Raw genomic sequence first — 14,916 nt, 5'->3', positions numbered from 1 at the left:
AGTTTCGGATTGGCAACAGATTGCAGGGCATGTTCAAGAGGTTGGGGCACTACGGGTTCCCCACTTCCGTATTTTCTTTCACTTGGGTCCTCTCAAGTTTTGATCTTTTTGTTGTAATTATCATGGCTAAGCTTTTGGCTTTTTAATAATCTGTGAATATGTTTGATCATGTTCCTTCACGTTGATTTTCTTTAATTATCTTATGGGTTGCTTAAAATTTTGTTTATATGTATATACATGGGGTGATGATAATGAGAAGCAGATTTGAATATTTGATTTCATGGGGTGCTATGTATATTGAGGAATTGAAAGGTGGGGAAGGTTGAGAGGAAGTGGATTCAGGGCATGGAAGTGATGGCAGGGGCATCGTGGGTTCGGATGGGAAACGGGTCTTGATCAGCGCGGGGACTCATGCGCTATTTTACCCGACTCTGCTTTACAATGTTATCAGGAATAAGCTTCAAGCTAAGTGGTGAGGTACAATATGCTCTTTCTCATAGTTTTTTGTGTATCGTTGATTTGAATTTTGATCGAATGTGAATTTATTTCTCTAATGCTTTTTTTGCAATTGTGAATTGCTTTGTAAATATGGGAGCTTTATACATGGGTTAGCTGATGTTATTGTGAAAATCTTTTGCTTATTAGTCGATTGGACATGTAATGGAGATGTGCTACTTGTGAATAAACCGAATTTTTTGGGTATGAAATGTATGTGGCTTTTGCATGCTGAGTGTGTTATGTGACTGATGAGGTGTTCTGTTGATTAAACTGCTGTTCTTTTGTATTAGACCTGCAGCATCTTATTTAGTTTAATTTTATGTCGGTCTTTATGTGTGTGAAATGTTGGACTATCTAGATTTTGTTTAAATTCTAACAATTCTGTTTTCTTTTTGTATTGTTAGGTGCCTCACTTAAAGGAGGTCGGAATTCGTGGAGTCATCACACTTAATGAGCCATATGAGACTGGTTCCAACATCTCTTTATCAGGTTAGTTTCACATACACTCCATATGGTATGCTTGCTGGCGTTTTATTTGGCACCTCCTTATTTTCAACTTTTTGCTTAAATTTTGCAGTCCAATGGCATTAGCCATCTGGTGATCCCTACCAGAGACTACTGCTTTGCACCATCGCTGGATGATATATGTCGTGCTGTAAACATCATTAATGGTAAGCATTCTTGCGACTTGAATTGATTGAATTTGATAAATTTTTCTGTAATGGAGGAGGCATATGTTGGAGTTGCTTGTTGTAATTTTAAATTTAAGGGCATACAAATTTTTTGATTGGCTTCAAAGCAGCACTCAATGTGATTTCTTCAGTTAAAGGGGGCTGCAGAGTTGTGATACTTCTGTTTTTATTTGCTTTGTTATTTTAGTCTATTTGCAGACTTTCCTGAACAATGATTTAACTATATATTTCTGATTTTTTGTTGTCAATATATATATATGTATATGAATCAATCTAGAGATGACAGATCAACCCTATTGTAGTAGGATTTATATTAGGATTACAGAACCACTCCATCAGGCAATTAGCTAGGCCGCATGTTTCAAATTATCATCTATAAAACACCTATTAATCCACAAAACAGCTTTAGGACAAATTGACCATGGACTTGAAAACCAAGACATAGATATAACAATATAGCTAATAGTACATAGTGTGTGTGTGTGTGTGTGTGTGTGTGTATTTCTAGAAATTTGAAGCTGCTCAATCAACTGAGAGTGAAGGTTTAAATGAGATATGTATATTGTATAGGGATTGAATAATTCAAACTGGTATGTACTCTGTTTCCATAGTAGAAAATGAATGCTCATCTTAAACATTGAATCTAAAACGGTTTTAAATATAGCCATGGGCTGGTCATGAAATATTATATGTACCTTTCTATGTATTCCTCTAACTAATAACTTTCTACAAGTCTCCTACATACCTATATGCTTAGCTTGGTGTACCTTTCCAAATTCAATTATCTCACCTGCTTTATATTGACACAAAACTCATTTAAACATTTCCATTGTCTATATCTAATTAATCTAGGTTTGGAATTGTTGATTTTGCACTGAAGCTGCTAACCACAAAACTGAAATGCCAGAAGCATAAAATAACATAGCTTTCGTTTGGTTTGTTCTACCAAGCATGAAACTTAGAAAGACTGTTTGTCTTTTGGTAAGTTCATTGTGAAAATTACTAGCTAGCTAATACAGACACTAATAAAGTAAAAATAGATCTGTCTCTTTGGTAATTTTCTGTCTCTTTGGTAATTCCTTCAAATGCAATGGTAATTTTCTATCTCTTTGGTCTTTCAATTGTTGTGGCATGTACATCTTTAGTTATAAATACACGGTTGTTGCTTTAATGTCATTGAATTGACAATCATATCAACCTCATATGTCGTTAACTTGTGGATTATGAACTAGAATACGTATGCAGCTTCGTCAATATATTTTTGTACGACATTGGATGCTAAATGAATTTGGTTGTGTCATGCTAATTTTGTTGTTGACTGCTTGCAGTTGTACATAGCACCTATATATTCATGTTGCAGGTTTCATCGCTATGTATGCTACACTTGCCAGTCGCGATGTGGACTATTGTTTGATTCCAGATTCCCCCTTTCTTTCTTTCTTAAAAGGACGAGGTGGACTTTTTGAGTTCATTGAAAAATGACTCAGAAAATGAACATATGGTTATTGTGATTGCTGAGGGAGCAGGACATGATCTTCTTTTAGAGAGCTTGTAATCCATGAACCAGCAAGATGCTTCAAGAAACAAGCAACTTAAAGACATTGGGTTATGGATATCTCAGAGGATCAGGGTATTACTTGCAAATCCTATAGAGTTAGTGCTTGGAAACTTCCAAAGCTAGACTCCAATGAGGCCATGAGAGCAGCAAAACTAGACACAAGTAAATTTCTGGATGTATTTTGCTAGGAGAGTACTATTAGATGTACTCATTTTGGGGATAAAAGATTAACTTTGCACAATCCATTTTGGTGCATGATGTGAATTATAACAATTTCTTCTATATATATATATATATATATTGATCAGTTAATTTGATCTTTTTTTTATTCCACATCCAGCAAATATAATGCATTGAATCATTCTATTAGGACAACAATAACCACAAAAAAAACTATCGTATGTGCACAATAGTCACAATGACCCAAAAATAAAAACTGTCGTCTGAATGTAAAATAGATAATGGATACTTTGAAAAACTGTCGTCTGAATGAAAGTCACACAACGGGCATAAAATAAAGCGACCTCTGAATTGCCTTCACACAACAGTTTCTAAAGTCGCCCGTCGTCTGAAGAATAGTCACGCAACAGCTAATGCTATCGACAGGCTGCCGGCATGCTGCGCGCCATGCTGCCGAGCCCTTCACACGACGGTTCCCTACAATCGATCTTCATCAGACGGCGCCTCAATAGACGACGCTTTGCCTCCGTATCAGACGACGGTTTTTAGCCGTCGTCTGATTCAATTTTTGTAGTAGTGTCAACTCTTAATTTTTTTAGTCAAATGAAGTAAATGATCGATTAGACCACACCAAGATAATGAAAGAAGTGCTGTCTAGTTAGGAATTAATAATACTAATTAGTTGTCCTAAAATTAGTGTTTTTATCTTTTCAAAAAAAAAAAAAAAAAATCACTGCAAGTGGCCTAGTGGTTCTTGCCTAGTTGGGTGTGCTCCCCAACCTAGGTTCGAACCCCCGACGCTGTCAAAGTGACCAGGCACTGTGCTGCAATGCACAGTTGGAGCATTTCACATGCGCCGAAGGAGTTTATCTTGGGCCTAGGAAGCCTTTGGGTTCCCCTTGACAAAGTCAAAAAAAAAAAAATCTTTTCAAAAAAACAAAAAAAAATTAGTGTAGCACTAACCCCTATTTCAGTTTAGAAAGTAAAATCCAAACCTCAGTTTTCGTTCAGACCAAAAAAAATAATTAAAAAACTTAGTTTTCGTTATGAACATCTTGTATTTGACTAGGACTATGTTTCCTGATTAAGTAGGATTTTTTGTATTAGTGGTTCCATTTATCGTAGATCAATTAGAGATTTACTTTCCAATTGTAAATATCTTATCTCACTATATATAGATATACCCCTTCAAAGGACAAACAATATGAAAATTTTGTTAACTCTGTATTTACTCAAAATCATGTACTAAAAATACAATTAAGTACCTGTGTTATCTGACCTAGCGCTCTGCTAGGGTTTAAGAACGGTCCCCCGCGGCGATTCGTTTCTCAAAATCTTCTTCATTCTTTGGAGACTATGGCAAATCTTGGTTTGCTCGTCCTTTTCTTCTTTTGTCTGAGTGGTGTTGCTTCTGGTTTGTTTTCGATTTTTGATGTAGGGAGTGCTCTGTTTGGTGGGACTTTTCCCGGACGCGATGGTGGCACGGCTGCGGGTCTCAGCAAGGCTGACTTGGTGGTTTTAGAGGTGGTCAACCGCGTGTTTGAGAGGCTGAGTTCTCGGCGTAGGGCCATGGATTTGGCTTCTGCTAGGCTGGGATGGATCTGGTCTGGGCCTGGTTTGCTGGTGTGATTGTACGTTGTCTGGGCGGAGGTGGATCTGCTCCTACTTGGTTGACCGCTAGGTGCTCCATAATGGCTTCTAATGGTGGAGTCCCTATTACCGTCAGTGGTCCATTGATTTGTCCTAGCAAGTTGGATGTTTTTAGGGTTGTCCAGTTTGTTGATGGTGGAGTTGCAGACGGCGGCGGAGGCGGATGTGAGGATTCAGGCTCGATGGAATCTGCTAAGACTTTTCCAAATGGGCTTATTGGGCTGCTGAAGGAATATTGGATTTCATGGGGGCCTAGTTGGGTGTCCCTGGTTGTAGAGGGAGGAGTGGAAGGTGAGGCATCACCTCCTACAATTACTTTAATTTAATTATGTTTTCGGGTCGCAAAAATCAGTGTCTTAGTTGTTAACTTTTGATGCCTGCTTCGAGATTTCTAGTTTTTGTTAGAATAATGGTGCGTGGATTTCCAAAAAGGTGGGTGTAGGGGCTTTCTGGCATGCTATTCGTTTAGAATAAGGTTTTTTGAGGTTCTAAGGAACGATTGCTTTCTGTCGACCTCATTGGGGTGTTTCGTTCTTGTACTGCTTGCTGAATTTAATGAAAGGGCTGATCTATTTTCATTCAAAAAAATATATGAAAATTTTGTTGTCCATCAAAATATGTTTTTTTTTTTTTTTTCACTTTATTGCTTTCGAAAATACCATACTTCTAAAACTTACATTCACTATTTAACCAATCTGAAAGGGTAAACTAAGAAAGGAGTATGCAATATATGTCATTGAAAGCGTCCATTCAAGAAAGACCAACATATTAACAATGGATCCATAACTTTAGGTCAAATTTAAGCAATTGATTATTGAAAAACTAAACTTCAATCACTGTAATTTGATATAAAGCTAAGGATCCATCATTGGTGATGTACGTTGTTCTTTTTTTCTTGAATGGATGTTCTCAATGAAATATTTTGCAAAATCCTTTTTGATCAAGTTCATTTTTACACATCGATTATGATCCAATAATAGGTGAAGGAACTGTATCTTCGAAAGCAACAAAGTAGAAAAACTACATGTTAATATACAGGCAACAAACAAATAAATTTCTTTCACATACACAAAAATTAAATTGAAATACCTTGTATTATTCTTATCGTCTCAAAAGAATATTATGTCTCAATTTCAATAAATTTTGGGATATTCAATCCTTCATCTATTTTATGCAAATAGAACACGTTAGTTGGGTAATATGCACTACTATAGAAATTGAATCAGACGACGCTATGCAATTATCTATCGTGTAAATGATTTTTTTTTTTTCAGACATCGTTTTTGTAAGAGCTGTCATCTGATAGGGACTTAGGAATTAGTTCAGAAGACGTTTAAGATAAAAACTGTTGTGTGACGCCAAAAAAAATTGAGCGCCAACTTTCCCACCTCGTTAGTGGTGCCAAACCCTATATGGAACCCCAATTTCTCCCTAACATGTATTGATCATATGACGAGAAATAATATAACTATGGTTTGATCAAATAGTTTGACATAAAAGAGGAATATTTCCCACTACAATTTTTCTCCAACTCTTCAAAGGGCGAAGTCAAATTGATAGGAAACAAACCCCAATAAATTAAAACTGATGCATTCAGACCACATTGTCATGAATTTCTGTTATGTGAGTCCTTGCTCAAATTGATGGGGCATGTCCAAAATTGATATAGGCTGGGCTTGAAACCCTAACACTTGAGCCAAAAAATATCAAACCTCCTCACTCTCTCTCAACACAGACTCAAAAGGCCAAAACCAAAACCAAAATCTCCTCACTCTCCCTACAGCATCTCCCCAAAACCAAAATGGCAAAACCTACAACCATCACTACCTACACTTCAAATCCATCAGATCTAAGACATCTTTTCTACACCGACACCAAATCCATCGGATCCAAAACTTAGACTTCTCTGCTCTCTCCTTCTTATCTTCTACACCTATACCCCAAATCCATCTCTCTGACAACCAAACCTGTTTTCGCATCAACCAAATCTGCGAGGAGCCTCTCTAGCCTCAAAGATGACGTCGTCACCTGCGGCCAAACCCTCTTGGCTCAAATCGAGCCTTCAATTTCCAGCATCAACGGGTATCCAATTTCTCTTCTTTTCTATTTTGACCTAACTTTTTAATTTTCTGAATTTTGGGGATTTTGATTTCTGATGCAATTGGTTTCTTTGTTGCAAGAAGAGGACCAAGAGGGAGGTCATCAGGCTTAAAGTGGAGGGTCCGGAGATCAGAATCGGAGCTCTGGTCGACGGCGGAGGTGGAATCTGCTTTGGTAGGGAGCAGCGGAGGAGCTCTGGTTAGGGAGGACTTGGTGTTCGAGCCTTTATAAGAGGACTCCAAGAGTTTCTGCTGCCAGAAGCTTCTCGAATTCATTGATTCTCTTGGTAATTGTCAAGCTATTCGTGTTTCAGTTTCATTTAGCTTAAGCTAATCTTCGACCGAAGTTAGATTTTTTTTTTTTATATATTTTTGAATTTTTCTTAATTTTTTTTGTCTTTGAAAATGAAGAGGCTTGGGTTCTTGTTTTTTTTTTTAGGATTGGTGAGTACTGAAAGTAGGGAATTGGAGCAGGGGCTAATGATAGGACTGGTAAGGATTGGAAGAAGCTGCTTCCTTGTTTGAGGTCTCGTCTTGGTGCTTATTGCAGTGTGAGTTTGTTATCTTTCTTTGGTTTGTGTTACCAAGTTTTGAGCTTGACCCAGATACCCAATTCCGGTTGACTAGTTCATTTGAGGTTGGAACTTGGAGGCATTGATTTTATGTCGTTGTTGGATATGGATGAATTGCTTGTAGATGTAGTTTTGGATCGGTTTTTTTGTTACTTGGCAACTGATATGATTAGTGGAGATTTGCTTCCACTAGGCCAAAAAAGCTAACAGACAACGGACCAAAATCGTTGTGTGATTTGGACGATTTCCGTTGTGTATCGGAGCGTTGTGTGATGAAAAATGGCACAACGGTGGAAAACCGTTGTATGAAACACAAACAGTCAACAGTTTCTTTGTTATCAGCGTTGTACCTTTCCTCAACAGATGCCAGGCACATCTGCCACGCAGCCATGCGCAGCATGGCGGGTGCATGCGTCAGACAACAAAACTTGTTTCAAACTGTTGTTGGAAAGCCTAGTCAGACAACGTATTTTTTAATTTCACTGTCGTCTGATTTCTCCTCACACTTCAGTTGTAGAGTATGATTGTTGTGTGACTGGATTTTGGACAACAGAATTCAGTTTTTACAGTTGTCTGATCGTAAATGAGAAGACATAGTTTTTGTAAAACCATTGTGTGATATGTAAAAATGCATTGAGTATATGACCCAATTTTGTGTGTTCAAACAATGTTGGATTGCCATTATATAAAACTGTTGTACGATGCATAATAATGCTCCAATTTACCTAATGAACATTGATCAATTGGAATGAAAACACATTATAAATCAATCAAATGAGTGATCCAACCCATTCTATATACCTCAAATGTCAAAAGGGAGCATTTCCCAATCATCCAAGCCAACATTCAAAGAAGAAAAGTATTCTCATACATGCTGATCTAATTGGGACATCAAAAGCTGATACAAATACATATTGTTTCAAAACATGCCTCTAATAAAGTCTGCATTGATGGTTGGCAAATTCCTTGAACAAATTCTTTAGCATCTTTGCTTTCCTGTATTCTCAATTACCAAAAATGATAACCTTTAACTCATTGCTATTTGAAGTTCTGCCCTCCAATGCTATCTACAAAACATATAGGAAGAGTACATTATGCAACTATACAAGAAAGTGCACAGCTTTATAAACATCCCAAAAAATTATGCAAGTAGTTAGGCCTAATCGTACCCATTAGAGTAATGGAATCACAATGACAACAGAAAAGCAAGACAAAAAATTTGGTATACTTATCAACATACAAGTCATGGCTTCAAAAAATTAGGATTCAAAGAAGATACTCATGGCTTCATGGCCTTTAGTTCATAAAACTTCACTGCTACTAAGAAAGAAATGTAAACCAACTATCAGAGAACAACATTCAATAATATTCAGGGAAGAATGAAAAAATATATTGCTGAATGCAACATTTTAAGAAGAGATAGTCCACTGTTGCTTCTTAGTTCACTTTGAAGTTACTCAAAGACTAAGCTACATGGTGCAGGTGTAATAGATATAGCTTAATGACCATAACATATCCTTGTTCTATCATGAAATAAAAAAGGATGAGCCTAGAAGACTGATCTCTCAAACAACTCCATATATACGTGCAATACATAAAACTACTATACAAAGTAAATTATAAATTTCTCTAATCCTAAAGGCTCAAATGTTAGCAAGTGCTTTTTAGAAACACCTAAGTCTGTCTCTTACACACATAACAAGAGATGAAATAAAAGATGGGAATAAAACATGATAAGGTCTGCGTAGTAATACGTACCTCATTGAAACCATGACGGGCCTCGATCACAAATATGGAGTAGAAAGAAAATGGTAAATCTGTGATTTGGTCCAAAGATGCGAACTTTCATTACCTTTGTAATCCGATAAGAATATAGATATATGTATGATCTACGTAGGAAATTATTGCACTGAAAATACCAAAGGGATTGCTCATAAATTCTCAGAAGTTATAAATCTATTAGTATTCATGTATGTACCTGTTCCCAAATCATCACACAATGTAAAAAAGAAAGCTTATGCTATATTTCATTGTTGGCATTCAGGCCAGTTAAGACAAGAAAATCTCCTGATTTCTGCAATACAAAACTTATTAAACAGTGACAGTGCATCATCAAGAAGATCTCCAGTTTTCCATAGAAAGAATCCCTATTATTAATAACCTTCCAAAACCATGGCAAAATTTATAGAACAAAATTGCTGAGTCCATAAGTAAGGTCAGAAAACAAAATGGAAGTTGCTGAAAGTCAAGAAGAAACATCAGTTAAGATTACCAAGGAGAACTGATGGCAATAATAATCACATGCATATACCTTATTTCAAGACATTAGTATCAAAAACCAAATTCACATCCATTTTCTTCAAGAAACGAATCTCAGACACAAGCAAATAACATCCAGATCAAGATTCACTCTAAACAAAATCTGTACAGTAAAAAAATGTGAATGATATTTTACTTCACAATTCCATTGTTTTGTTTGGTAGACAAAAATTTACGGATAACAGCTACTGTTATGTTCTGGTATAGCCCTTTAGATATCTTATCCCAAAAAAGCAATATTAGCTCATTTCAATGCAAAAACATGTTCTTCAATTAGCAGTAAAAACCACCTCAGGGAGTTGGACAGTTACCATTGTAAAACCAAAGAAGATGACAGTTACTGAGATGCAGCCTCTCTCTGCCTTCATGTTCTGCATCTTAGACATGTACTATTCTACATGCTCTAAATTTGTACTCATAGATATGTAAACCCCAGGTAACATGTCATGAGGGAGTTTAAACTCCCATTCATAAGCATAAATGAACTAATAGAGTAGACATGACACCTTTTCCCCTTAAAAGGGTCATGGAAAAATTCACAAGACTTCCTCGTACCAAGGCTTACTATGCTTCCAATTTTTGTCACTGATAGTGAAAATACCTACACAAAGTAAAGTTTTCATATATTTATACATTCATTATATAAGTCAAATCACCTTTCAATTCAATATTAGGAAATGAAAAGTGAACGATCAAAATTATAGCCTATAGGATTCCAATGTCTGAAAATAGGACTTTCCAAAGTAAACATATAGCCATACTGAACCTTCACAATTACTCTTCAAATTCTACAATTCCACAAACTATTCAGTGTTCGTACTAACAAAACATCACCTACTTTCTGCTCCAATCATACATTCAAACACTTGCTGTAGGAGAAAACTGAAGTAGCACAAAGCCTTCACTCGACAATTTGAATGCTCCTGACTGCAGAAGACACCAAATCATGATATTAAAATCAATAAGCAATGAGATAAGGCATTACAATTCCCAATTAATAATTATCAAAATTAAGCAATACCAAAAGTTAACACACTTGCCTTGTTGAATCGTTGTGCAGAGCTTGCCTAGAACCTTTTACTGAGCCTACTAGTCCCTGAACTACAAGCACCTTTCTCAACAAAAGTCGTATTCAGATTAGAGCAAGTGCTTTTTATGTTCTCCTGGGCTCTTTCAAGAAATGAGCTCAACACTGGGCTTATTTCCTCATCATTAGTAGGCAGCTTAGAATCCCAATGTCTGGACCACTAATCCACTCCACAATGAACCTGCAAGTACCTATGCTTCTTCCACACAACCTAACCATAACAAACCACAATAAAAACACCGTGACATCTTCACAAACTAACCAATTAAGTATGCTTCTGTGTTCTATATATAACAATTAAGTTATTAACAATTAGGAACTTAGTAAGTACTAAGAATCAATTAACAATCAGTAACTAAAGTAAGTAAGCAGATGATGCTAATAATTAACAATTAATCCAATCATCAGTCAAAACCAACTAACAATCAGTCAAATAGTTGAATATAATCCAACAATTAAGTGAATTAACAAAACAACTCGTGTCAACTTCAAAAAGTCAGAACCGAATTGAAGCAGAGGCTGGCCTGTTTCGCAACTCACCAAATTGAAGCAGAAAGAATCCAAATTTCAAGTTCGAGCCTTGCGGCAATTTCAAATTTCAAGTTCAAGCCTTCGAGTTGCAAAAAAAATAATAATAATAATAAATAAAAAATAAAGCCACAAATTTCAGATTTCGAACAGTGAAACAATTCATAATTTTGAAACTGCAAATTTCAAATTGGGTCATTGGGAGACTTACAAAGTTACAAATTACAAGCAAAGATTGGGACTTTGGGAGGGAACGAGAGAGAGCGCCTAGGCTCAGGCTGTGCCTCTGTGAGATGACGAGAGGGCAAGGAAAGAGTGAGAGGAGGAGTGTCGCTAGCCCGCTGGGGTCAAGGAGGAGCCGAGGAGGTCGATCTGTACTTCTTTCACTTATTTGGTTTGTTGAGGCTGAGAGAGGAATGAGAGAACCCTAGAGGGGATTGAGAGAATGGGTTGAAGAAAACTAAAATTTCTTCCTCATTTTGAATTTCTTCTTTATTTTCTAACCCAGGACCTCACTACGTCGACAAATCGAGTACCCACAATCCCCAAATCCGGTAGCCCACAAATCGAATAGCCGTGAAACCCCCCAAATCGAGTAGACCACAAATCCCCAAATCGACGTTGTAAACCCAGAGATCGAAGAACCCTAATCTTCATCAGTAGATCGAAGAACCTCCTCCTTCTTTCCAGTGCGGAGAATCCTCCTCCTTCACAAATGGAACCTAAGTGACGGCTGAGTCAAGATAATAGAACCCTAATCTCGGCGGTGATGTGTGTAGGATAAGGTCATGATGTAGATGTAGATGGAGGAAAGGATTGTGGAGATGATAGCAAGAGAAGAGTGATTTGGGAAGAGAGAGAGTAAAACACCAAAGGAGACGATGTTTTGAGGAGAGATGGTTTTGAGGAAACGACTATTTTTGTTTAAGTGGGCTGGAGACAAAGTCTAGCCTTAGTTAAAATGTCAAAGGTGCGCTCCTTTTTCTTTTGTATTCATAATCAGACAATACATAGATTAGGTTAGGTTGTCTGATAATGTATACATTAAATTTGAGCTGAGGCTTCAAAGAGGAAAAGTTCCCACTATGTGATTTAAAGTATCAGTTTTGGCGCTAGAATGAGCATTTCTCATTCAGACAACATAAATAAGTAATTTATGTTGTAGGAGCTTACAATCATCACATATTGTCAATCAAAATTTTTATGTTTGGGGGAGAAGAGTGGCATTTGAAGGCACATCCAAACATTCCCAAAATATCTTCCTTGATCATACAACACAAAGTAAAAAACTGTTGTATGACATTTTGTAAGTTACACTCATACAACGGATATAACTATTCTGATGTACTATGTAGTACAAATTTAGAGCTAGATTTGAGTCAAGGTAGGAGGGAAATGTGCCGCTCAATTTTATTTCATTCACACAATAGACCATTATTATAAGTGTTGTGCAATTACCTTTTAGCTAAAAACTTTTGAATTTTAACAGCCTTATACGACGCAAGTTTTTTAAACGTGTTGTATGATTCACTTTCCCTCATCACACAACAAATTTTTTTTTTCGTTGTGCAAAAAGTGTTGTATGTTGAGGTTATTGGCCTAGTGTTCTTCCATAAAAAATGTCTATTTGTTGAAAAGGGTAGTCCTTTTGTTAGGGAAGTGTTTTAACCGTGTATGCTTTGAGTAACGTCACTACATCTATGATTTGGTTGTTCATATTTTACAATATGTTTGAAACTTGAAGTTTTTCTCATCATAAAATTTATGGGATGGTTCAGGACTTCCGTCTACAAGGTATATCTGAGTATGAAGAATGGTATGGTCAGGCACATAGAGCCCCAGATTTGCTGGTATGTTGATTATTGTATATGCATATCTAAACTTTATCGGTATACTAAGTCCACCTAGCTAGCATCACTTTTGAAATAAATTGCTTCTAATAAAAACTCTTGCATTCTTAGTTTCTAGAGTGCGTCTAGTTGCTAACACTGGCTGCTATCCAACTTCGATCTGTTCAGCTTCCCCTTGTTCCATTGTTTGAGGTGTGTATGTTATTTATTAGTTCTCTGCAAATTGCATCATGATGATGAATATGTAAGGTAGCTAGGTGTCATGAAGTATAAATTCTTTTGAAGTTTAGTTATGCATTTTTCTTTTTCTTTTTTGAATTAGTCTTCATGAGTCGCTATAATCATAAAAATGTCAGTTTCGAGTCACTGACCTGATGCTAGTTAGGATTTTTTTTATTTTCTATGGTCCTGGCACATGCTTTATATCTTGAGTTTGTTTTGATTAGCCATATTAGTCAATCACAACATCCTGGTTTTCTTAATGGACTTCCTTTGCAGGTTAATCTCATTCAATCTAAAATATTATTATTGACTCAAAATCGGGTGTTAGTGGAGCAGGTTAGGATGCGCCAACTGTTTCTTACCTTTCTATGCAAAATATGGCCATATATATTTTTCGTCCTACTTTTGTATAGTAACATTTGCAACTTGGTTAATTGTGCAGGACGTGGTGCCAAGGAGGCTAATTTGTACACTGAAATAGTTGAAGGCATATATTCTTATAGCATTACTCATCATCATCGTGGTAAAATTTTGAATTTGCTGGAATTTGGATTGTTCACTTCTTGGTAGCTACTTGAATGAACTTGAGAAATTAACTATGTTTATGTTTGTTGGAATTTGTATCTCTCGATTTTGACAAAAGATTTTGATAATATCTCTCAAAATTTTTTGCCAGCTATTATCACTGCAATTCTCCCCTGGTCATTTCAGAGAAAGGGTACGTGCTAAATGCTATGTTAGCAGAATGTTTTTAATGGCTACACGAATGCAAAAGGATATTTATGTTTGTAACATGCTCAATATACAAATCCATACTCATTTGTATTTGTAGGCAATGCATTTAAATATTTATTTTTTAAATTTTCCTGCTTTAAGTTTGTTGAGCTATCAACATCTGTAAGGGCGGCTTTCAGGTGGAATTCTGTGGTCCATCTTATATTCTCATGATATGACCTTCAACTAGGATGTGAATCTGTTCTTCCGTGAGTATAGAACCTCCTAGTTATCCATACACACACACACACACACATTCAAGATGTGCTGCTTATGAAAAACTCCAGTACATATGCTTTAACTAGGAATGGATCATCATGTTGAAATGCCTTCATCCTTCCTTGATTATAAAATTTCTTTATGCAGATAAATTTGTGTTGGTTGTATGAGTATTTCTTTTTCAATTGCTTTGTTTAGCTTGTGGTAATTTTGAATGTGCTTCTGTTTAAGTGATATTATCCTTGTTTCTCAATAATTTTGGTCTTGAGAATTTGTTCTCAGTGATTATTTCTAGTATGTTGTCCTTCCTTCTTTACTTACTTTCAGTTCTAAAAAGAAAGTACTGAATTTGTGCGATCATGTGTAATTGAGCTGGTGCTAAAATTGATTGATATTATCAAATTGCAGACTCAATCACAGAATGTTGGGTGCAAAGCTGCTTCATATATAGATTGTGCAGGAGGGAAAAGATACAGTTCATGTAATCTCAATCAAGTCAAGCTGGGGTTCTTAGTTTAGTTTTTGTTTTCTCCTTTTTCTCCTCTACAGGGTATATTGATTACAACAAGCTGGAGGAGAAGGCAAATGTAATTTGTGTGAATATTTGGGAAATATATATATACTTCCTTTTGATATCAATTTACTGAATTCATTTTATATATGGTGGG

The 14,916-nt window shown here is 36.3% G+C and overlaps 1 long non-coding RNA gene across 1 annotated transcript; it reads left to right on the top strand.

Annotated features, from left to right (window-relative positions):
• Positions 1-13,089: 13,089 nt before the first annotated feature.
• LOC112198312 lies at positions 13,090-14,080 on the top strand. The gene is made up of 3 exons (XR_002935934.2): positions 13,090-13,225; positions 13,532-13,591; positions 13,698-14,080. It is a non-coding gene; the product is annotated as an uncharacterized LOC112198312 (long non-coding RNA).
• Positions 14,081-14,916: the final 836 nt, after the last annotated feature.

The sequence above is a fragment of the Rosa chinensis genome, chromosome 4, assembly GCF_002994745.2.
Source record: "Rosa chinensis cultivar Old Blush chromosome 4, RchiOBHm-V2, whole genome shotgun sequence".
Classification (NCBI taxonomy): Eukaryota; Viridiplantae; Streptophyta; class Magnoliopsida; order Rosales; family Rosaceae; genus Rosa; species Rosa chinensis.
Note: the sequence above shows the minus strand (reverse complement) of the source record. Positions and strands in the feature narration are given on the sequence as shown.